At 36.2% G+C, this 24,452-nt stretch overlaps 1 pseudogene across 1 annotated transcript; it reads right to left on the bottom strand.

Annotated features, from left to right (window-relative positions):
* Window positions 1–15,550: 15,550 nt before the first annotated feature.
* On the bottom strand, window positions 15,551–16,470 carry LOC105532298 (annotated as a pseudogene). The gene has a single exon (XR_001004950.1). The product of XR_001004950.1 is annotated as a 60S ribosomal protein L6 pseudogene (transcript).
* Between the last annotated feature and the right edge of the window lie 7,982 nt (window positions 16,471–24,452).

Below are 24,452 nucleotides of genomic sequence, written 5' to 3'. Positions count from 1 at the left end.
ACTCACCTGGTAATTTGAATGACTGTCTCTGTTCACTAATTGCCTGTATCCAAAGGAACTTTTTATATCTTTTTGACAGAAGACAAGTTTGTAACTTGGAGCCAGGCACCCACCAAAGTTAGACTCTTGCCTTCCCACAGAAACTGGGAGATAGGGAGACTACCTTCTTTGATGATTACATTTAAAAGAGATGACTTCCAGGTCCTTGAGAAAGACATTCTCCCAAGATTCTTTTCATCTTTGGGTTGAAAAGCTGGCGAGAAGCTTATTTAGCTTTTGAGAAGATTTACATACATTTCAAAGGGCAGAGAAAGACTCACCATGACAAGTTTTGTAAAGTAAATGGTAATGTGCCATTCCCTTTTTCCCAAGGAAAATTATATTTTGCTTTTTTTAAGATCTGTATTTATCCTTACCTTTTCCCCAGAAACAAGTATTTTAAACCATTTTTTGGTGTTTTAATCCAGAGATTGTTCTGTATATACAAGTGTGAGTATAACTGAGGGGTAAATTGTTAGCACAGTACCTGTTCTATAAATGTTTGTTGAATCCACACTTCACTCTGTTCTCAAGCCTCTTGTAACCTAGCAAGAAGCAAACAGGGAAGGCTTTATGGAAAGGAAATTGAACTAGGGCTTGAAGGATGAGAATTTTGATAGAATGTTTAATGACTTTTCACAGTTATCTAAAAGGGGGCTTACAAAACTCTGATGCCTATAAATATATGAGAGTTTGCAATTTTGGTGGGTAAATAAGAACTAAGTAAGATTATTTACTAGTAAGAGGCCCCTTATCTGCCAGAAAATCTTCATTCAGGAACACACCATTAAGGATGAATAGCAGAACAGAATTAAAGTTGGTCTTACTTGGGACTGAAACCGCCTTTGCAAAAAATAAAACATAAGAAAATTATGACATGAAAGAGATCTGATATAACCAACCCCCATCTGGCCTTTAACCTCCAAACTGCCCTTAATTATTCTGTGCCAGGGCCAAGCTAACTTTAGACCACCAGATTAGGAAGAGATGAAGATCCTGAATTCTGCTAAGGTGTACACATAAACAATTAGCAGCCATTATTCTGCAGGTCACAAGATTTGCAACTCCCCCAGTTACTCCTGCAGATAACATCACTATTATAGCACCTAAGATTGACCTTTTGAGATATCTTTTTACATTTCTGAGGACGGTCTACCCCAGCCCATCTCTCCCGTGGCCCCACCCAAAAGCTGACTCCCTGTCCCACCAAACTATCCTTGAAAAACCCTAGACTCTGAATTTTCAGGGAGATTAATTTGGTAATAACTCTATCTCCCACATGGTATAGCTGACCTCATGTCTATTAAAATCTTTATTGCAATGCTGTGGTCTTAGTGAACTGGCTTTGTGCAGTGGGCAGGAAGAACCCATTGGGTGGTTTCAGGACTGTCACGTCAGTTTGATTAATCAGTAGGTCAACATACTTTGTTTTAGATCTCATAAATTCAGCTTTCTTATTAGTAGCTGTATTAGTCTGTTCTTGTACTGCTATGAATACCTGAGACTGGGAAGTTTATAAAGAAAGCAGGTTTAATTGGCTCACAGTTTTGCAGGCTGTACAGGAAGCATGAGAGCTTCTGGGGAGCCTCAGGAAACTTTCAATCATGGTGGAAGGTGAAGGGGAAATAGGCATGTCTTACACGGCTGGAGCAGGAGGAAGAGAGAGGGAGGAGGTGCTATACACCTTCAGACAACCAGATCTCATGAAAACTCACTCACTCTACAGCACCAGGGGAGATGGTACTAAACCATTCGTGAGAACTCTGCCTCCATGATCTAATCACCTCCCACCAAGCTCCTCCTCCAACATTAGTGGTTACATTTTGACATGAGATTTATGATGGGGACATGCATATCCAAACCATATCAGTAGGAATCAAGACATTTCATAGTACATATCTGGGAAAAAAATACTTTTAGGTCTAAGAGATTTGGTTTATCATTTCCTTCTAATAAAAGCCTATTTCTGTCTTAGGAAAGTTGCATTCCTAAGTTCATATTTTCCTCTTTTAGAGAGAGGACTAATATCACTCCTTTTCTGTATTACCAGCCATATTCCAGCTGTCACAAGATTTGCAACTCCCTCAATTACTCCTGCAGGTAACATCACTACGCCTTTTCTGTAGTAATGAAATGGGAATTTCCAGCCCAAGCTCATTAATACCATACTACAGTATTTGCAACAGGTAAGAAGATAGTCTGATTGGAAACCAGATTTTGAGGAACCATACCGAATGTCAAGCTAAGAAATTTGGACTCTGTTAATGAGGAATATTTTATCATGGAAGGGACAAAATTAAACAGGTATTGTGGAAGATTAATCAGTCATGATGTGCAGATTATTTTGCAGGGTAAAATGGAGGCAAGAAAAATCAAGATATTTGTATAATATTTCAGGTAAAGTGTAATAAAAACCCAAAGTAAAGGAATTGAAATGGAAAGGAGAGGGATAGATATGAAAAAAGAACTGACAGTTGTAGTGACTGGAAGTGGCCCAAGATAGCTTAGATATCCAATGGATCTATGTCTGGAAGAATGGTGACATCATATCTTCAGTAGGAGGACATATTAGTCTGTTCTCATGCTGTTAATAAGGACGTACCCAAGACTGGATAATTTATAAAGGAAGCAGGGTTTAATTGGTTCACTGTTCCACGTGGCTAAGGAGGCCTCACAATCATGGCAGAAGGTGAATGAGGAGCAAAGTTACTTCTTACATGGTGCCAGTCAAGAGAGCTTGTTCAGGGGAACTCCGTTTTGTAAAACCATCAGATCTCATGAGACTTATTCACAACCAGGAGAACAATATGGGGGAAACTGCCCCCATGATTCATTTATCTTGACTTGGTCCCGTCCTTGACACATGGGGATTATTACAATTCAAGGTGAGATTTCGGTGGGGACACAGCCAAATCATATCAGAGGATGAACTGAATTGGGAGAAGTAAGATAGGAAATGGAACAAGGGAGACAGCCAAAAAGAAAGAAGTACAAGCTTCTGAAGATTCAAATACATTTTTTTGGAGTTAGTTTTATAAGGTAAATTATTTTAACACAAGTATATATGGTATGTAAACTAAAATAAGCAATTATTTCCATAAATATTCTTTAAAGAATGTTAGTTTAAATTATTCCAAGTTCAGAAGATTATCTAGCATTTTTTAAAGCAGATATGTCCATAGTTCCCTTTTTATATAGCTGTAGATGCCATCATAATAATATTACAATAAATTTTTGGAAGGTTACATTTACTATGTAAAGTGATATTACAGTTACTTTTCTTTTGTTTCTGCCACCTGGTGCAAACTTTCTGTCTAGCATGATCAGTCTGTTGGATAAAGCACTTTGTTCAAAATGGAATGATGTTTATTTTAGACATGTTCTCAGAGTAAGGTGAAATCAAGAAAAGTGAAGTAGCCTATGATAATTATTAATTCTTACATTAAAAAATTAGTAAAACATAATTTTTATTAGGTTTTATTAGTTTGGTCATGTGAATTCCAGCTTTCATTTAGAGGAATCTGTTTTTACTTTTATGAAGAGATGGAGGGTAGTAAGTTGTAGAGTTCCTTGTTTTAAGACACAGTTTGATAAAATTTGGTTAGTAGTGTGATTCATAGTATAGCACCATATTTTGCTTTGTAGGGTATTGATTATGGCTTTATTATGGAGAACATTGTTCAGTGGCCATGCTATTCCTAGGGTGAGCACTTATGGCTTCATTACTGTCAGGTGTTCACTGCTAAGTTTAAGATTTAGGGTTTCCCAAATCTAGCCATGGATCTATCATTTACAGGCTTTATTTTCATACTTTAGTATTTACAGTAAGATTTGGAAAGGCAAGAAGGGTATCAGGCAATTATTTTTTGAAACCGAATTAAACTTTATGTTATGAATAAAACCTCAAAGCTTGTTTTCTGAGACCAATTGAAAAGGAAAAAAAAGTCTTTGTAAATTCTAAAAAGAAATTTTTTGATGAAGATAATATTGACTTTGAAGAAAATATTGCCAACATAATAGTTTTTATAATGAGCATGATTAACATTTAAAAGAAATGGCAAAAATGCCTTATGTTTTCTTTGACAAATCCAGGACTCTCTTCATGGGTGTGTCTCACAGATAGAAAGGTCTCATATTTGGTTTAATTACCTGAGGTTGCTATATTAAAATTCTGAATATATTTTGAACAAGGTGCCTTATACTTGCACATTGCACTGAGCCTTTCAAATCACATTGCTGGTCGTGGATGAATCTTTTGGCTTCTTTCAGGTTGACTTGGACTCTGCTTAGTTCCCATCACCTGATACGAACTCTACTTTTAACATATGAAATGGAGGATATAATTGCAATTAAAGTAAAGCCTGATAATTTAGGTTGATTACTGACATCTAATCAGTTTGGACTAAGTGCAAGTTGTATGTTCACAAAAATCTCAGCCTCGTTAGCCACAAATGACCACTTGAAGTTAAATCAATAATTTAGTAGGCAGGATCCAAAAGAGCAAAGCCTAAAAACCTCAGAGCAAAAGGAAAAAATGGAAAGCAAAGAATAGACATAAGGTGCCTGCCAACACTCTGACTCCTCTTCAAGCCTACTCTAAGCCAATCAATTGGCATATGTCATGTCCTGTAGATGGAAAAGCAGCATGTGCAAATATATACTGTACAGATGCATGGATCTGCTATGCAGCTGTTGGAGGTTATATTTGTTGAGCAGCCTGACAATATTCATGAGTTTTGAAAAAAGGTAGTTGCATTATGGGAGGTAGATTAATCTTGTTTGTTTCACATGGAAACCATGCTGTCCTTAATAGGCATAGTGGCTTGCTTCTTCCATGCCTAGAATGAGTCTGACATTATTTTTTTCCTCACATTGCTATCTTAGTCATGTGAGTGTTGAGTCAGTCTTACAGACAGGGAGGGAAGCCCAATGCAGAGTAGGAACTTTGGTGATGGATGAAGCAATGTAATAAATAGATACAGCCAAACAGATGAGTGACTAGACAGGGAGAGCTTCAGTTGGGGTCAATTGACGCTTCGATGAAAAAACAGGAGGAAACACATACTGAGACACATGAAACTGAAGGTAGTGAGAATAGTCCATTTTAGTTGATACTTTCTAATACTTATGAATTTCTAAGTCTTAATATTTCTGACCTAAATATAGGGCTTAAAATATTTGTAACAAGGTGTAATGTGTATAATGTTCACATTACAGTTGTTTTTGTAAAAGTGAATGAAAAGTGCATGCGTGACTGTCTTTTGGGCTTTGGGGGAGTTAATGAGGAAAGGGCAATGGGCTGAACAGTATTGTTTACCTGGTATATGACTTGTGGGCATATTTGGGGGTCATGGCTTGAGCTTGGGAAAGCATTAAAGAATTTTGACTTGATATAGACTCTTACTCCTGGCCTTCCTTGTGTGGGTTGATTTGGAGATGGGATCACTTTACCTCATTCAGGCAGGCTGCAGTTTACCAAGGTGCCTCCTTGGAACCACCCATGGTTAGAGGGAGAATTTTGGTGCTGATGCAGAGGCGGTATCAACCAAGAATCTTGGTTCTATAGGAATTTTGTGCCTTCTTTAGAGAGTATTAAACGGCCCTTCTTTACTTTAAAAGTCCCCTTAAATTGAGAAGTTGGATGCTCTTCTCTTTTTATCAACAGTAAGAGTTTCTATTTTTTAATCATGCATTCCTGAGCATATTTTGAAGTTTCTACATACTTTCCCACCACCAGATCTTCAAATATGGAATAGCAGGCAAGGTCACAACTAAGTTAATTTAAAAACCCTTTAAATTTAATCATTTCTCATCCAGGGTGCAGAAAAAATTCAGCCCATTTCTTCCTATATTAGTTTTCATCAGGACCCAATATATCTCTCCTGTTAGCTATTGTGATATGTGCCCCTGCTTGTCTCTCTAGGTGAAGCACTCCTTCTCAGAGATTTTGGCCTTCATATTCAATTGATTTTTCCTGTCTGCAAAGAAAAGGGACAAAGTGTTCTTACCATACTTTTGCTTGGTAGTCATAATAGTTAAGTAGTGTTTTATAATATTCTGATAAGAAAAGTCTGGAATGGTGTTCGGTGATGGGGTTTTCCTCGATGGCATTATGTATTGTTAAATTTAAAAGGTATAGTTTATGCTCTTTAATAGCACATCCCACTGCATAAGATCAATATCTACTTGAAAAATAGTCTAGTTATGAATGATACTATTCTTTCAACATTAATTTCATTTTGAATGTTGTTTTGCATCCCATTTGCCAAAGCTATGTGAATATTGTAAAGTTCAGGAAGGGACATGCTGAACACCTGCACTTTATAAAAATACAAAAACCAACCCTGGGCGTGGTAGCGCATGCCAGTAATCCCAGCACTTTGGGAGGCCGAGGCGGGTGGAACATGAGGGCAGGAGATCGAGACCATCCTGGCTAACATGATGAAACCCTGTCTCTACTAAAAATACAAAAAATTAGCCAGGCGTGGTGGTGGGCACCTGTAGTCCCAGCTACTCGGGAGGCTCAGGCAGAAGAATCGCTTGAACTTGGGAGGCGGAGGTTGCAGAGAGCCAAGATTGTGCCACTGCCTTCCAGCCTGGGCAACAGAGTGAGACTCCGTCTCAAAATAAATATAAAAAACAAAAAACAAAAAACAAAAAAAAACCCTTGTAGTCATTTACAATTTTCTATAGTGATGAAAGCTGGATTTTTATTTGGCTAAATTGTCAGGTACCTCCACAGTTATCCCTTTATCACTTAAATGTTCTTTTGAATCATGAAACACAGAAGCATATTGGTTTTAGTACTGCCAATGTGAATGACACAAGACCCTTTAGCAAACTATTTCTTCTCTTTTACTTTCTTTTTTTTTTTTGTCACTTCTTCTCTTTTCCGATCTCTTTTCTCCATTCCTCCTCTTCTGTCCTGTCAGTCCCTTTCTCCACACTCCTTCCATCCCCTTTCCTCTTTCTCTTCCCCCTTTACCTTATTTTTTTTTACATCTCCCTCCTCTTTCTCTCCTTCCTTTCTCCTCCTCCATCTTCCCCTCCTTCCTATATTGCACATGTTCTTGTTCCTTCATAGAATGAAAAATGTAAATCATATTGATAAAGCACCAAGGGAAAAAATAAGGCTCTTTGGTAAAAATTTTAAAGACTATAAATATCAAAGCATAGCAGAAGGAATGATCTTGGTTTAACATTTTTCTGACCAACTTTTGAGTATGTCATTATATAACTAGCAAAGCAAAAAGATCTGAACAGTGTAAAGTGCATGAACAGTTGATTTTTCTACAGGTGTTCTCAATTTGGAAAGGATATTAAGCCAGGGACTGACATTTTCAGTCTTGCATCGACATTCTATAAGAACAGCACCAGCAACATCCTTCATTAATGAGAGAAGGATATAAAATGGAGCAGAATGAATTAAACTGTGAAATAGATGGATGTTGCTTTTGATCGCCCTTTCCATTTTCCTTCTCAGAGTTCTTTTTTCTCAGAGTATCTGTTCCCTGTATTCCCACTGATGCTCCGTATCTCTAAATCCTAGCCACACAAGACTTGCTTCCTGTCCTTCCACATTGTGACTCATATTCTCTGGAGCTGCCTCTTGTTTAGTCTAACTCATTCTCAACTAGTCATTAGGGAAAAGGACCTGATAAAGTAAGGCCTTAGTGACTGGCAACAGCTTAAACTTTTTTCCTCCACCAGTGCTTTCTCCAAAGATACCCACTTGTTTAGGGAAATAGTGTTTTTAATCACAATCAATCAACCATCAACCGTCTAGGTACCTAAAGGATATCACAACATATCCTGGCATAATCTCATATGGAAAATAAAATGAAAATCAACTTTAAGAGTTGTGCTGTTCAATGTGGTAGCCACTACTCACATGTGGCTTTTCAATTTAAAATTAAATTAGTCATATTTAAATAAACTAAAAATTCAGTTTCTTACTTGTACTATCCAAATTTCAGATGTTCAGTAGCTACTACGTTGACCATTGTAGATACAGAAAATTTTCATCAACATAGAATACTCTTTTGGACCGTACTCCAGAGTGTACTTTAGAGTCAATACAGTTTCTTCGCAATTTCTTACCAAGACAATATAGCTTTATGTCGACTCCAAAATGATGATTTTGTGGCACTTATAGGTTCGTACGTCCTAAAGTCAAATTAAACACAATGACTAGAGCAATTTTTTTCTTAAGCCCTAGTTAACTGGAAAATGACTTAGAAACATTTGAGTTAATTTCTATTTAACTGGATATTAAACTGTAGGAAAAGAGGAGATTTTAAACTCTTTTCATGCCAAGAACATCTTTAGTTGGTTGTAACTTCAAAATATTCAGAATGCCCACAATCCTTAAACAGCAGTGCTCTAGAGAATATGGGGAAGACATCGGGGACCACATCAAGAATATCTTAAGGATGCTGTTATTGAGAAGTTGTCACCACCCAGCAGTCATTTTCACACTCATCATTGTTAAGGAATTCTATAGCAGACATGACTTTGAGAGTTTTACAGTTGCAAGCTATGACTGCGCCACATCGGCTACTTGTTTTAATGCTCTACGGTGGTGCACAATTCACCCATGAATCCAGGGCTTGTGCTTAACCTGCTATTTCTCCCAAAGGACATAATTATAGACAGAAGTGAAAGGCAGAATCGAACAGAAATAGAGCACAATTGGGATTACTTATTTTTTTCCGTTTGCCCGCTGTGTACCTTTTCTTCTTTGTTGATGAATTGTTTTCTGGGAGAACTCCACAGGAATAACAATTGACATAAACCTCAGAAATGACAGGAACTATTCAAACATTTGTTTAAATTTTGCAGATTTGTAGTCATTTAGTCTTGGAATTATAAACCTCATGGACATAGAAGGTGGGACACACGTGCCATTACTGAGAAATTAAGATTTAATATACCTAAAAATATTGGGGCATATACTTTATTTTTAATAACAATCTCATTGTGTATAAAAATCATCTGTATTTTCTCTAAGTTCAACGTAGACAGAATAAGTTAATCGCTGTTGCGTCTATATTTTTAGGATTTTTTACACATTTTAAATACAGACCTTGTAAAACACAAACATGTAAACACATATTTCCAAACAGATAATCAATCACAAAGGCTCCTTCATTAATATATATTGCCTCAGTCTACAATATTATGGTAAGATTAATTCAATATAATATTCAGTATCACAACAAAATCAACAGATTCCTGGAGGTGCTTATGTTACTATCCTTCAATACGGCAGTTGTGAAAATAGGAGAATCCTTCAAGGTTTATCATATTATTGATAAAAAAAGATAAAACTGAAAGAATTCACGATGTGTGGTGCTGTGCATAGACTGGTTTGCTTAACTGACAGAAATATGCCTAGGAGAAGAGGTTACTACCTTAGGTGAAATGAATGAAAGCAGATGAGTGAAATTTTTATCACTGTTCTGGTTTAACCATCATTACAGTATTAGGGCTATTTAAATGGTGTATGTTCATTACTTAGAAGATTTTTAAAGGAGTCTGTATGTATTATATTTAATTGATAAGTATATTGAATATCTAAAATATTTGCTTTTTTTCTGTTGTGCTAATTGATACACAACAAAATGCAAGTTAGGTACCCTGTGACTTACTATAGCTAAGTATGTATTTAAATTTGTATGTGTAGATTACACTAATTTGCCAAAGTACTATAAATAATTTGTGTTGATCATCTTGCTAATTTAGTTTATTTTTCACATTTTGCCTTTTTAAAGAGACTTTTTTATATCTAAAGCTTCTATTCTTTAGATTAAGTGGAAATGCATTAAAACAAGAAATATACTACACAAAAGGGAGTCTGTGAGCTCTCTCAATAGCATTTTCTGTTGGTAATCATAAGGAAAAATTTCATTCCACTTTTATCACTCATTCTGAAGATTGATAATATAGTTGCTTGAGAAACATTACTTATGCTATGTGCTTATTATTTCTGCTGCTCTCAACGTGAAGCATAGCATGTGTTTTTGTGAAGAATGTCGGTACTTGATTATAATCATAGCTGCATCTCGTTTGATAGGCAATTTCACTTTGGAGAATAAGTGTAAGATTTTGAGTATTTTCAGTGTAAATCAGGTCAATCCCATCAGAGAATATAGAGTATGTGAATGATGAATAGCATTTATTCCATCATGTTATTAAAATACAGAAAACTTTTTTCCAACCAAAATATTGATTTTGTGCTTCAGCTTGTTTAAGATTGTGTGTAAGTTCTATATGTCCTGGTAAGGCATGGTCACAGCCTTGTTCAGAATCTGAAATATATTGGATGATTAATAAATATTGGTGGAATGATACACGTCTGTATGGTCTATTGGAGTGTTCTGTTTAGGAAAAGCTGCTTCCTTCATATGGGTCTATGGCTTTATTCATCAGGTATAGATGGTAGTGCGTTTAAATACAGAAAATAACATTAGCAAGGAAACCACTGAGGTGGACCCTATTCCACCCTCCCATCCCAGATATTAAAACATGTTATAAAGCTACATTAACTAAAGTCCTATATGGTAGGCATAGGTTTTATTTTCCTCATTCTACCAGGGATGGAATAAAGGCTTCAGCAGTTGAAAGCACTTTCCCAATGTGAGTAGGGGGCCAAAATTCATGTTCAGTTTTTCTGACTCCAGAGCTCCACTGAAAAAGAAAGCCCTGATACTTTTAGGTCATATGTCTTTATTTTCTTTTTCTTTTTTTTTAAAGATAAGTATCCATATTTATCCCATTAGTAAAAACGTTTTTATAATTTACCTTTTGAGTAGCATTATGAAATAATGGCTCCCCAGACTCAACATGTCCAAATAATACTCAATTTATCAGGAACTAAATAGTATGAGCTCCTTTAAATGGATTGGACTCCTTTGTTCTTTTGCTGTCATCCCTGCTAATTTTAAGTGATTTTGGTTTCTGGCCACCAGATATTCCAGACACATTTTGATTCTTCCCATCCTAAGATATAAAATCAGCAACCTTACATGGAGTACAGATTCCTTATAGAGAATATTAGTATTAAATAAAAGGCTTCCAGCCCTTTAGTATTAAAGAAAGGCTAGATGACTTTTCTGTAACACTAATTTTTTTCTTATTTTTAAGACTTTTTTTTAGAGCAGTTTTAGATTAACAACAAAATTGAGAGAAATGTACAGAGATTTCCCCCATTGTGTTCTGATCCTCTGCTCCTACACATGGATGGCCTCTCCATTATCAATATCCCCCAAATGTGGTGCATTTGTTACAATTGATGAACCTAAACTGACATGTTGTTATCACCCACAATCTCTAGTTTATATTAGAGTTCACTCTTAGTGTTGTAGATTCTGTGGGCTTGGAAAAATGTATAATGAAATTCATCCACCATTATTATCATGTAGAGTATTTTTACTGCTTTAAAAATTCTCTGTTCTCTGCCTGTTCCTCCACCCCTCCTTGCTAACTGCTGGCAACCACTGACTTCTTACTGTCCCTATAGTTTTTCTCTTTTTAGAATGTCATATACTATAGTTGGAATTACATAGGATGCACCATTTTCATATGAGATTCTTTCATGTAGTAATATGCATTTAAGTTTCCTCTATGTCTTTTTGTGGCTTGGTATCTCATTTATTTTTAGTGCTGAATAATATTCCATTGTCTGGATGTACCACAGTTTATCCATTTACCTACTAAAGGACCTCTTGGTTGCTTCCAAGTTTTGGCAGTTATGAATAAGCTGCTATAAACATCCATGTGAAGGTTTTTGTGTGGACATGTTTTTGACTCATTTGGGCAAATACCAAGAAGAGCAATTGCTGGGTTATATTGTAAAGTATGTTCAGTTTGTTTTTCAAACAACCCCGTTAAAAAGTGGGCAAAGGACATGAACAGACACATTTCAAAAGAAGGCCTACATGTAGCCAACAAACATAGTTTTAAAAAAGCTCAGCATCATTGATCTTGGAGAAATGCAGATCAAAACTACAATGAGATATCATCTCGCACCAGTCAGAATGGCTATTATCTAAAGTAAAAAAATAACAGATGTTGGTGAGGTTGTGGAGCAAAAGGAACACTTATACACTGCTAGTGGGAGCCTAAATTAGTTCAACCATTGTGGAAAGTAGTGTGTCAGTTCCTCAATACCTAAAAACAGAAATTCTATTTGACCCAAAGGAATATAAATCATTCTATCATAAAGACACATGCACACATATGTTCATTGCAGCACTATTTATAAGAGCAAAGACATGGAATCAAACTAAATGCCCACCAATGATAGACTGGATAAAGAAAATCTCATACACATATATCATGGAATACTATGCAGTTGTAGAAAGAGTGAGATTATGTCCTTTGCAGGAACATGGATGGAGCTGGAGGCCATTCTCCTGAGCAAACTGAAGCAGTAACAGAAAACCAAATACTGCATTCTCTCATTTGTAAGTGGGAGCTAAATGATGAGAACACATAAAGGGAAACAACAGACACTGCTGCCTAATAGGGAGCGGAGGGTGGGAGGAGGGAGAGGTTCAGGAAAATAATGAATGGGTACTAGGCTTAACACCTGGTGACAAAATAATCTGTATAACAAACCCTCATGACACAAGTTTACCTGTATAACAAACCTGCACAGGTACCCTAACTTAAAAGTTTTTAAAATAGTTGTTTCGTTTTTAAATTTTGAATTAAAACAATTTTAAATATTCAATTGACAAAGAATGTATATATTAAAGGTATACAATGTGATGATTTTATATACATGTGCATTGTGTAATTATTACTCCAATCATATTAATTAACATATCCATTACCATCTATGTTGTACATTGGATCCCCAGAGCTTGATTATCTTATAACTGAAAGTTTGTCCCCATTCGTCAACATCTCCCCATTTCCCACACCCTCTCATCCTTGCCAACTGCTGCTTCACTCTGTTTTTATGATTTATGTCAAATCGAAACTGATTTTACATATAAGTGATATCATATTGTATTTGTCTTTCTGTGTCTGGCTGATTTCACTTAGCAAAATGCCCTCCAGGTTCATCCACAAATGGCAAGATTTCCTTCATTTCTCAATGCTGAATACTATTCTATTGTAAGCAGTTGTATATATACATATATATGACCATTTCTTTATTCATTCATTCATTTACAGACACTTAGGTAGTTGCCATGTTTTGGCTATTGTGATAATGATGGAATGAATGTGGGAGTGCAGATGTCTCTTTGAGTTACTTAGTTCCTTCAGATATAAATTCAGAAGTGGAATTGCTAGATCTTATGGTAGTTGTATATTTAATTTTTGAGGAATCTCCCCACTTTTTTTCATAATGACTGTATCAATTTACATTCCTACCAACAGTGTGCAAAAGTTCCCTTTTCTCCACATCCTCTCAAATACATATTATCTCTTGTGTTTTTAATAATATCCATCCTAACAGGTCTGAGGTAATATCTCATTGTGGTTTTGAGTTATATTTCCCTTGATGATCAGTGCTATTGAAGATCTTTTGATGCACTATTGGCCTTTTGTATGTTTTCTTTTCAGAAATGTCTATTCAGGGCCTTTACTTACTTTTAATTGGATTATTGTTATTATTATTATATTGTTATTGAGTGGTGTGAGTTCCTACTATATTTTGGATATTAACCCCGTATTGAATACGTGGTCTGCAAATATTTTCTCCCATTCTTTCTGTGTGTTGCCTTTTCATTTTGTTGGTTGTTTGCTTTGCAGAAGATTTTTAGTTTGATGTAGTCCCACTTAAATCTTTTTGCTTTTGTTCCTTGTACTTTTGATGTCTTCTAAAAAGACATTGTCGAGACCAATGTCAAGAATCTTTTACCCACTGTTTTCTTCTAGGAGTTTTACAGTTTCAGGTCTTACAGTTATGTCTTTTATCCATTTCAAATTAATTTTTGTGAGTGATGTAGATAAGGGTCCAATTTTATTTTATTTTTGTATATAAATATTCAGTTTTCCCAGCACCATTTATTGAAGAGACTATTCTTTCCCCATTGTGCTTTTATCGAGTATTAGTTGACTGTATATGTGTGTGTTTATTCCTGGACTCTTAATTCTATTCCAATGGTGTTTATGTATGTTTTTATACTAGCACTATACTGTTTTGATTGCTATAGCTTTGTAATATACTTTGAAATCAGGAAGTGTGATCCCTCCAGTTTTGTTCTTAAGATTGTTTGGCTATTTGTGGTCTTTTGCGGTTTTGTATGAATGTTAGAATTGTTTTTTCTATTTCTTTGAAGAATACTGTTAGAATTTTGACACAGATTGTTTTGACTCTGTAGATCACTTTGGGTAATATAGACATTTAACAGTACTAATTATTTTGATCCATGAACATCAGGGTACTTTTTCATTTGTTTGTGTCTTCAATTTTTTTCATCAATGCCTTGTAATTTTTAATGTAATCACAGATCTTTCAAATCTGTGGTTAAATTTGTTTCTAAGTGGTTTATGTTTTTGATGCTCATATACATTGCATTTTTTTTCCAGATAGTTTTTTGTTAGCATATAGAAATGCAACTGATTTTTATAATTTGGGTTTGTGTCCTGCAACTTTATTGAATTTGTTTATTAGTTCGAATAGGTTTTTGGTTGAGTCTTTGAGTTTTCTATGCATAATATTATATAATCTGCAAACAGAGAAAATTTTACTTCTTTCTTTCCCTAATTTGTATGTGTTTTATTTCTTTTTCTTGCTTAATTGCTCTGGCTAGGACTTCCAGGAATATGTTAAGTAGAAATGGTGAGAGTGGGAGAATATGTCTGATTTTGTAAGAAACTGCCAAAGTGTCTTTCAAAGTGGTTTTATCACTTTGCATTCCCCTCAGCAATGAATGAGAGTTTGTATTACTCCACATTCTTGCCAGCATTTGGTGTAGTCAGTGTTCTGGAATTTGGCCATTCTAATAGATGTGTAGTGGTATCTCATTACTGTTTTACTTTGCATCTCCCTTATGACTTATGCTTATTTTCATATGCTTATTTTCTATCTGTATATATTTTTAAGTGAATTATCTGTTCAGGTCATTGGTCTATTTTTAAAAATCAGGCTATTTATTTATAGTTGAGTTTTAACAATCCTTCATATGTTTTGGATAATATCCTTTATCAGATATGTCTTTTACAAATATTTTCTCCCAGTCTGTGGCTTGCTTTTTCACTCTCTTGATGTCTTTATTTTTTAACAGATATATGTTAGCCAAACATATTTGTAATAGTTTAAATAGTGTAAACCCAGCATAAAAAGATTGAAATTCTTGCAACTGATTAATTTATAAAACAATATTATATTCATTCTGGTAAACAAAGAAAGCATTTTGTCCATTTGATTCCAGAATAATTAGTTGATTAATACTTGAATCTAAAAGAATAGTAAATGTTTGATCCATAATTATATTTTTAAAATTTAAGAATTTGAATTTTTAATTACTTTGTATTTTTATTTATTTATTTATTTTTGTAGTTAGCTATTTAATGAGGTTCTTAAGACATTTAGAACACCAATTTGTGAGGATAAATTCCATTCGTCAGGGCAAACACAGATCGCAGGTAGCCCTGGAGCTGAGGAACAGCTTTGATTTTTGGTAGAATTTGTGAGTCCACAGCTTTCTGATCAATCTTGCACTGCTCTGTAATCTCGTATTTCTCTTTTTCTGTGTCGAAGATCTCACCTTCCTGGTGTCTGGGTTTCCGCAGCTGCTTCTTCTTGAAGTAAGCATCAGTAAGATGTTTTGGGATTTTGACATTGCTGATATCGATTTTGGTTGAGGTGGCAATGACAAATTTCTGGTGTGTTCTTCGTAGAGGAACTCGATTGAGGACCAGAGGTCCAGTCACAAGTAACAAGCCACTAGCCAGCTGCTTCAGGAAGACCACCCTCTTGCCCCTGTGGCGTCCAGTGAGGATGATCAGAATGGTCCCGGGGGTAATGCTGGCTCGCAGTTTTCTCACGTGCTGACTGAAGGGTTTTTTGCCGTGGCTCAATAGCTTTCGAGGCACATCTTCAGTAGGATAGTATCTAGGCATTTTGAGAAGTTTAACCACCCGGGTACTGCCGTTCTTGTCACCACCAACTGGTTTTGTAAGAGTTGCAAGAACCTTCTCTTTCTTTTTCTTTTCAACCTTGGATTTAGCGGCTGAGTACTTCCTCTTGTACATAGCCTTTCTGGAATACATGGCAGATCGGGAATACCTGCCAATTCCTCTGACAAGGACAGGGTTGTGGCTGCAATGGGGCTTCCCCTTCTTGGGCTTCTTAGCCTTGAGGTTACCCTTTTTCACCTTGCCACCAGCATCAGCCTTCTTGGCTTCGGGTTTCTTCTCTTTAGTATCTGGCTTCTCAACTTTTTCACCCGCCATCTTGCAAGATGGGAAAGAGCTACTTTGTATTTTTATAAGTAATATGAAATGAAGCCTAGTTATTAAAAAATTAAAACCTTACTACCCCAGTTTGGGTTCTTGTCTCATCCTCCCCCCAAAATAATAATTGCTATGGTATTGGTATGTTTCCTTTAGTCCTTTTCCTAGGCTCTCATATACATATACATATGCACTCAGAGAAAATACGAAGTGTTGTGTGCTCATTTTAAAAATTTGTATGATATCATTATATATATCATCCTGCCATTTTGTTTTTTATTTTATCATGTATTCTGGTAATTTTTCAAGCTATTATATATAGATTCATCCCACATTGTTCTCTCAAATACATATAGAGCTATGATCTCAATCTTCTCAAAATGTAGCAATTATTTCTGTTTCTAGAGGCGATAGAGTTTTCTTTCACTATAAGTCATATTGATTAAAATAATCCTTATGTTATAAGTTCTTTTCTGAAAGATAGTCTTTAGGCTACAACGAAAACCAAAAATGATAAGCAATGCTTATTTAAACTACATCTTCTCCATTAACTGATTTAATATAAGACATTCCCTACATCACTATTTGAATTGGTTCTCATACTTCCATTCTGTGGGTAGTATACATCTTTTGTATTTTAAAATATTGATGTGTGCCAATTTAATTTAATTTTAATCATTCTTTCATAGTGTCAGATTTTTCAAAACTCCTACAGATGGATGAAATATATATTCTCCTGGTTTCACAGATCCCTTCTCTACCTTTGATGCAGTTTTTTTGTCTACTCGGATGTAAAGTACCTCTCTTCAATTTGGCTTGCTTTCAAGTTTCAGTCTTTCTGCTTCTAGTTCTATAATTATAATGCTGATGCCTGTTCAGGTAGACTTAATAACATAAAATCTGGATAAGATCACATCCAAACTGTTTTTTAGCAGTTCATTTAAACATTTTAAAATTAGTGAATAAAAATTATATATATTTGTGGCATATAACGTGATGTTTTGAAATACGTATACGTTATTCAGTGGCTACATCAAACTAATATATGCACTACCTCACATACTTTTTTTTTGTGGTGAGAACACTTAATATCTACTCTTAGCAATTTTCAAGTATATAGTACATTATTATTAACTATAGTTACCAAGTTATACAATAGATTTCCTGAATTTATTCCTCCCGTCAAAGTAAAATTTTGAATCTTTTGACCAGCATCTCCTGAATCCTGTACCTGCCCCCAACCCCTGGTAACCACCACTCCACTCTGTGTCTGAGTTAGGTTCTTTTAGATTTTACATATAGGTGAGATCACGTGGTATTTGTATTTCTGTGCATGGCTTATTTCACATAACATAATGTCTTCTAGGCTTATCCATGTTGATGTAAATGACAGAATTTTCTGTTTTTTTGTTTTTTTGTTTTTGACAGGGTCTCGCTTTGTAACCCAGGCTAGCGTGTAGCGGCATGCTCACAGCTCACCGCAACCTCGACTTCTTGGGCTCAAACAATTATCCCATCTCAGCCTCCCTAGTAGCTGGAACTACAGGCATGCGCCACCATGCCTGGCTAATTTTTGTATATTTTGTAGAGATGAGGTTTTGCCATGTTGCCCAGGCTGGTCTCGAACTCCTGGACTCAAACCAGCCACCCACCTCAGCCTCCCAAAGTGCTGCAATTATAGGCGTGACTCATGGCACCCTAAAGATTTTTTTCTTTGTAAAGGTTGAATAGTATTCTATTGCATATATACTACATTTTCTTTATCCATTTGGCCATTGGTAGACACTTAGGGTGATTCCATATGTTGGCTATTGTGAATAATGCTGCAGTGAACATGAGAGTACAGGTATCTCTTTGACATACTGATTTCATTTCCTTTGGATATATACACAGTAGTGGGATTGCCGATTAGTTCTATTTTCAATTTTTAAAGGAACCTCCAGCTGTTTTTCATGATAGCTGTATCAGTTTATATTTCTACCAGCAGTGTATAAGGATTCCCCTTTTCTCTATATCTTTGCCAACAAGATTACCTATAACTTTCAATTCCAAGTTCTGTGGATCTAAATCCCTCCCTGAGAATTCTACGAATGACTGGTTTGCCAGGCTCAAATGATCTTCCTACCTCGGCCTCCTGAGAAGCTGGGAATACAGGGATGTGCCACCTTGCCCAGCTAATTTTTATATTTTTTGTAGAAACAGGTTTCACTGTGTTGCCCAGGCTGATGTTGAACTCCTGGGCTCGAGCAATTGGCCCACCTCTGCCCCCAAAGTGCTGGGATTACAGGCGTGAGTCACTGTGCCTAGCCCTGCTTTGCCTTTAATCATTTTGATTCTGCATTTAATTGTCCAGACTTACGCCTGGTCAATCTGTACTTAACTAACTACTCTTTTTATTTATACAACACATCCACATTGTGGTTATGTATTTTTGTGATTTTTTTTGGTTAATAGTTGTCAGTTCTGAGATGTGAGCCCTGTGAGGAGGGCAGGGATCCTCACCATTCTATTACCAATTCCTAGCACAGTACCTGGCACACAGTAGGCTCTTTAAGAGACTCAAAATGTAAGGAAGGAATAATTGAAGAGTACTTGGGATTTGCGATGTGGAGAAGATAGCCTTGAAAATAAAGGGGAAGGCTGGGCACAGTGGCTCACACCTGTAATTCCAGTGCCTTGGGAGGTCAAGGCAGGTGCACTGCCTGAACTAAGGAGTTTGAGACCAGCCTGAGCAACATGGTGAAACCCCATCTTTACAAAAAGTACAAAAAACTAGCTGAGTGGGGTGGCACACACCTGTGATTCCAGTTACTCTGGAGGCTGAGTTGGGAAGGTCACCTGAACTAGGCAGGTCAAGGCTGCAGTGAGCCATGATTGCACAACTGCATTCCAGCGTGGGTGATAGAGTGAGACATTCCTCAAATTTTTTTCAAAAAAGAAAGAAACAAAGGGGAGATAAGAGAGAGAGAAAGAGAAAGAGAGAGAGAGAGAAAGAGAGAGAAAGGAAATGAATGAGAGAGAAAGACTATGTCTTCCTTGAAGACAAGGAGGAGAAGAAATGAGTGGAAAAACATGATGAGATTCAGGTGAATGAAGAAGTTTGCCAGGTGGTTTCATCTCAGTTTCCCCAGAGTAGTAGAAAGTTTCAGGATTTGGTAGTTATATAAAATTGGATTTGAATCCTACATCTTCTCTTTTAAGGGGATTATTAGACAACTTACTTAATCTTGCTCACTCTCGATTTTCACATGTATAAATTAATGATGATAATACGCCACAAAATGGTTGGTAATGATTAAATAAGACAACAAAAGCAGCATTGCATGGTACTTACAGCATGGAACTGGAAGTAGACAGATTTGGACAGACTCTTCCCTCCGCTACTTATTAGCTAAGTGATCCTGGGCAAGTTACTTAAAGTCTTTAATTTTGAAAAGAAGTGGTAGGAAGAAAAATAAGGAATGAAATTTATTAATCAAATAAATTATAAGATATCCAGAAAGAGATAAAAATATAGAGGGTGATATCAGTACAGATATATTTGTTTATAACTATGGGCCAGGATTCAAACACAGGCTATCTGCTTCTAAGACCTGGGTTCTAAATTTCTAGCTATACTTACTCTTTTAAACAAAATAATCTAACAGAAGAATATGGAGTTGGGACTCTTAATTACATTAAAATAATGTTCTGTCAGCAATCAAAGTATTAAGGAACTTTGAGTGGAACTTTAAAAAAGGAAAAATATTTTCTATTTCAATGGAGTGGCATCCTGAAAAAAACAACATCCTATTGATTGTCTTTCATGGGATTAATGCCATGAAACACACTGAAATACTGTTTTAACATAGCTATGGTGCATCAGAAGAGGTCAAAATTTATTTCAGTTTGTCTTAAACAAATCCAGTGCCATTTCACAGGACATTCAATTTACTTTAAAAAATTCTTGGCTTTTTATTGATTCGGTGACAAAGTCAGTGAAACCTTAATAAGATGGAATAGTAGGACAATTGTTTTAGGCACAATCAAGAGCCCTGCCTATAGGTATCAGATGTCAGAACAGACAATGATTTGAGTTCAGATGAGCTTGAAGAATCAGAAATCTTAAAGGTCAAGCATGTAAAATTCCAAATGCTGAGATAGTTTGAGGAATGACCCTGTAGAGCAGAAACTAGAGTGAACTTAATTCTACAATACAGGCCATTTGCTAACATGAAATCATAGCCAGAACACGTAAAATCACAGCAGTTTTTTCTTCCAGTACTTACAACAAACAGATTTGAAATGTAATCAGCTTTTCCTATCGTCACAATGCTGGAGACATACTGACTGCTTCTATCACATCTTCTAATTGCATTAGAGCAATTAAAGAGTAATTATATTGCTTGCATAGTCTTTTCTTAATGATGCCACCCTGGAGGTACATTTCCAAAAAGGTTTTAAATGATTTAATTTTTTTTTTTTTTTTTTTGAGATGGTGTCTCGCTCTGTAGCCTAGGCTGGAGTGCACTGGCGTGATCTCAGCTTACTGCAACTTCTGCCTCCTGGGTCCTGGTTCAAGCAATTCTCCTGCCTCAGCCTCCAGAGTAGCTGGGATTACAGAAACGCGCCACCATTCCCAGCTAATTTTTGTATTTTTACTAGAGACGGGGTTTCACCATGTTGGCCAAGCTGGTCTTGCACTCCTGACCTCGTGATCTGCCCGCCTCAACCTCCCAAAATGCTGGGATTACAGGCGTGAGCCACCATGCCCGGCCTAAATAGTTTAATTTTTGTTATGAAACATTGGAGTGGAAAGTCTGTACTAAATGAGTGAGCCAAAGAAAGATGTGGTAAAAGTGGCAAATGAAATAAAGGGGAAGACTTAGATGAATGAAGCCTTAACTGATGGCCAAGCCCATGGTAGGGATTATGGTTTCATCAAAAATAATATCTACTAGGTAAAGAAAATGTTAAATTTGCTTTTTATACAGTTAATTTCCTTTCATGTTGTTTTTTAATTTTTTTTTTCCATGTAAGACGGAAAAATGGAGAGACTCAATAGAGGAATTGAAAAAGAGGAAGAAAAGGCCGGGTGTGGTGGCTCACGCCTGTAATCCTAGCGCTTCGGGAGGCTGAGGCAGGTGGATCACATGGTCAAGAGATTGCAACCATCCTGGCAAACATGGTGAAACCCTGTCTCTACTAAAAATACAAAAATTAGCTGGATGTGGTGACGCTTGCCTGTAGTCCCAGCTACTTGGGAGGCTGAGGCAGGGAGAATCGCTTGAACTTGGGAGGCAGAGGTTGCAGTGAGCCAAGATCACACCACTGCACTCAAACCTGGCGACAGAGCGAGACTTTGTCTGGGGGGGAAAAAAAAAAAGAAAGAAAGAAAGAAAGAAAAATTGGAAGAAAAGAGTCAGGAAAGTAAGAATTCTCCTACATGCTTTTAAGATATTTAACCAATTTTATATCAGATCTATATTCTAGCTTATATTTTACATTTTATAAGGGGCCTTCAAAAAGTTCATGAAGAATGTGCATTAAAAAAAAACTATGCATGAATTTCAACATTTTTTTCCACCAAAATAAACTCATACGAACTTGTTTTAACATGTCTGAATGGGATTTAGTTTGAGGCACTAAGAAAGATATAACACCAGTTTGAAGAACCTCTATCAGCAATGTGAATTCTGATAAAAATGGAGCAAGAACAAACATTAAATATATGGTGAAGATCGGGCGAAAGAATGGTGAAATCAGTGATGCTTTATAAAAGGTTTATAAGGACAGTGCCTCAAAGAAATCAGCAGTTTACAAGTGGATAACTCATTTTAGTAAGGGCTGAGATGATGTCAAAGATGAAGCTCAAGGTGGCAGAGCATCCACATCAATTTGTGAGGAAAAAATTAATCTTGTTCATGTCTTAATTGAAAAGGACTATTAACAGCACAAACAATAGCCAACAACATAGACATCTCAATCGCTTCAGCTTATGCAGTTATGACTAAAATATTAAAGTTGAGCCAACTTTCTACTTGATGAGTGTCAAAAATGCTGCTCCCAGAGAAGCTGCAGATAAGAGCAGAGCTTTCAGCAGAAATTTTGTAAGCAATTGATATCAAGATCCTGAAGCATTTCTCCAACGAAATGTAAAAGGAGGTAGAACATGGCTTTACCAGTACGATCCCTAAGGCACAGCACAAACAATAGCTGTCAAGAGGTGGAAGTAATCCAGTCAAAGCAAAATTGGACCAGTCAAGAGCAAAGGTCATGGCAATAGTGTTTGGGATTCTCAAGACATTTTGTCTGTTAATTTGCTGGGAGGCCAAAGAATGATAACTACCATAAGAGTGTTTTAAGAGAGTTGGCCAAAGCGTTAGCAGAAAAATGCCCATGAAAGCTTCACCAGAGAGTCCCTCTCCACCACAATAATACTCGTGCTTATTCCTCTCATTAAACAAGGGCAATTTTGCAAGAGTTTGCATGGGAAATTATTAGGCATCCATGTTACAGTCCCGATTTGGCTCCTTCTGACTCCTTTTTGTTTCCTAATCTTAAAAAAATTGTAAAGGGCATCTATTTTTCTTCAGTTAATAATGTAAAAAAGACTGCAATGACATAGATAAATTCCCAGAAGCTTCAATTCTTTAGAGATGGACTAAATAGCTGGTATCATCACTTGCATAAATTTCTTGAACTTGGTGGAGCTTATGTTGAAAAATAAAATTTATATTTTTTATTTTTATATTTTAACTCCATTTTTTATGTGAACTTTTTGGAGTCCCCTCACATTTTATAGTAAGAGAACATTACATAGTACCATTTTTTAAAAAAAATTGTTTTAAAATTATTTCTTTTTCTATAATAATTTTCTCTTCCTAGCTTGACTCTACAGTTGTGACTTTTAAAATTGTATCCTGGTTACTTTCAATCCCCAAATATTTATCAGAATGTAATGTAACACAAGGATCAGTATAAGATTTTGTATATAAACACATACATATACTTACTTATTTACATACATACACACCTCTATCTATATAAAATACATATACACATCTATAATCTACATAAGATGGTACACTAGGAAGATCTTATATCTTCAGTGTGTTTGTGTGTAGATTCACACTCAGACTTTCACACTCTGAAGATCATTATGTGATTGCATTTCATGTTAAGGGTTCTTCCGAGAGCTTTTATTCTACACTATCTTTTTCTTCAATTTTCACATTATGCCTAATCTTGGAAAGACTTCCTCTCGTGGAGTATTTTAATAAAAGACCCTTAGAGCAGCATATACCCTCCATCTTTTCTTACAAGGCTTTAGATTATCTTGACTCCTATTACCTAAAGATATGTCTAATGGAAACTTTAAAAATACCATGTCAAGTTCTAATAGCTGGAAATAGCTGGAAGTTATAATAGATTAACAGGAAGAAGCAGTTTTATGTTTTAAATTAAATAATTAAAATTCAGAATTTACTTTGATATGTTAGTGTTAAAGTTAACTAAAGTTTATGATTTAAAGTGAGACATAATGAAAATAATATTAAATCTGGTATTGAAAGACCTGGATACTTATCTGAACGTCACTATTTATCTGCTCTATGACCTTGGGTAAGACAGCCTTTCAGCCTCACTCATCATCAGCTGAAATGTGTGGTTATTAATACCTTGCTGCCCACTTCCTGATGGTGCTATGAGGATGAGATACATGAAAATATTGTGTAAACAGGGGGGATGGAGCAAGATGGCCGAATAGGAACAGCTCCAGTCTCCAACTCCCAGCGCCAGCGACACAGAAGACTGGTGATTTCTGCATTTTCAACTGAGGTACTGGGTTCATCTCACTAGGGAGTGCCTGACAATCTGTGCTGGTCAGCTGCTGCAGCCCCACCAGCGAGAGCTGAAGCAGGGCGAGGCATCGCCTCACCTGGGAAGTGCAAGGGGGAAGGGAATCCCTTTCCCTAGCCAGGGGAACTGAGACACACAACACCTGGAAAATCGGGTAA

This window comes from Mandrillus leucophaeus, unplaced genomic scaffold (assembly GCF_000951045.1).
Source record: "Mandrillus leucophaeus isolate KB7577 unplaced genomic scaffold, Mleu.le_1.0 Scaffold948, whole genome shotgun sequence".
NCBI lineage: Eukaryota > Metazoa > Chordata > Mammalia > Primates > Cercopithecidae > Mandrillus > Mandrillus leucophaeus.
The sequence above is the reverse complement of the archived record's forward strand: the minus strand, read 5'-3'. Positions and strand labels throughout refer to the sequence as shown.